This window comes from Cyprinodon variegatus, unplaced genomic scaffold, assembly GCF_000732505.1.
Source record: "Cyprinodon variegatus isolate N-32 unplaced genomic scaffold, C_variegatus-1.0 Scaffold1604, whole genome shotgun sequence".
NCBI classification, from domain to species: Eukaryota; Metazoa; Chordata; class Actinopteri; order Cyprinodontiformes; family Cyprinodontidae; genus Cyprinodon; species Cyprinodon variegatus.
In genome coordinates this window covers 70,715-72,310 of record NW_015152057.1, presented here as the reverse complement: position 1 = coordinate 72,310, position 1,596 = coordinate 70,715, and the positions used below count along the sequence as shown (strand labels likewise).

Sequence of the window (1,596 nt, the reverse complement as noted above, 5' to 3'; positions counted from 1 at the left end):
CAAAACAATCCACTGGTCTTTGTTTCTAAATTTGAAGACGTTTCTCTTCCCATCCAGGAAGCTTTTTCAATTCAATACGTCAGAAATAGCGTTGAGTTCAAGGCTTTATACAGCAGCCCTACAAAGCCTGGTTTTTGTTTATAAAACACTCAAATTGACATTTTGAGTGGAAAATCTTCCTGGATGGGAAGTGAAACGTCTTTAAACTTGGAAACAAACTTGATTTTTAACTTGAATATGACCTGAATGACTGAGAATCTTCACCAGCATCCGCTTTGGGGGAAAATACAAAATAAGATCTGTTAATCGCACGGGTACAAGTCACTTTTCAAGTCACACATCACGTATATCATAAGGGGGACTGACTCGTGCAAATTCAAAGCGTAGTTCATCAATCTCCTCAAAAATAAAATAAGTTCAGGAGGAGAAAAAGCAGAAATAGTCATTTGACTCTCAACAAAAACAAAATAAGGAGGGGCAGACAGAGCAGCTAAGCTCTATAAAAAAGAAAGCTTGGATAAACTTCCCAGATCTCTCTGAGAATCACCGCTCTGCCTCAGTCAGCATAGAAACCCCCCCCCACAGCATTTATTGCTCTTCTTCCTTTCTTTAGACGTAGATCTCATTATCTTTTAAATATAGACATATGAACATTGTAAGGGCCAGAATTGACAAGATTGAATACGTGTATTACCACTAGTTGCCTCTAGGTGGCAATAGCGATCTATGTTGTAGGTAATTTCTGAGTTGGAAGGTCTGGCACGTCAGGCACGTTCAGGAAGCAAGCCACTAGGTGTTTGATGTGACAGAGCTTCACCTTTTCTGACCGCAGTTTTAGGTCTAAAGAATTAAGAACATGAATATAAGTTAAAAGATTAGTTTATAAACATTTTTCATTTTTTGTACCGTTTTATTTTGCATTTTTTGGAGGAAATAAATCTTTTGAGTTTGAAACCGGAAACGCGAGTTGGAACGTGACTTCGTCGGACAACGTGGCTTCACAAACATTCTCTATCTGTTCTGGTTTGAAATACTGCACAATTAAATTCTAATCAGTTTATTTCTATAGCGCCAATTCACAACACACATCCTCTCATGGCACTTTACAGTTCACCAGATCATCCTGTCAAATTGATTCAAAGTTTTCTATCTAAGGAAAACCAGGTGATTGCATCGAATCATTGACTTGAAGACAATCTCTCACACTAAGCATGCTTGTAGCGACAGTGGGGAGGAAAAACTCCCTTTGAACAGGAAGAAACCTCCAGCAGGTTCAGGCCTTTTTTCTGAGGCTAAAAACATTCACCTTACCTACTCTCCTGAGCTGGAAAATGGTTTATTTTAAATTTATTTAATAGGATGCGGGTTTTGAGCTAACATGAACTTTCAAATACTATTAAGAGTTTTAATACATTATTATTTAGGCTCTAGTGGCCTTTATTTGGTCTTTTTTTTTATTAGGCAGACAGGAAATGGGATTAGAGAGAGGGGAACTGCATTATGGGCTCATTCACCTGGTTTTGTGTTTCCTGGATGGGATTCCTTTATACCTCTGCTTGTTTTTCTATGTCTGCTTCTGTCTCCTTGAACCCCAGT

At 38.3% G+C, this 1,596-nt stretch overlaps 1 protein-coding gene across 1 annotated transcript in view; it reads right to left on the bottom strand.

The window, feature by feature from the left end:
* Positions 1-1,596, bottom strand: part of wdr45 (WD repeat domain 45) — a 21,499-nt gene that overhangs the window by 18,354 nt on the left and 1,549 nt on the right. The gene's annotated exons all lie outside the window — the stretch shown is intronic.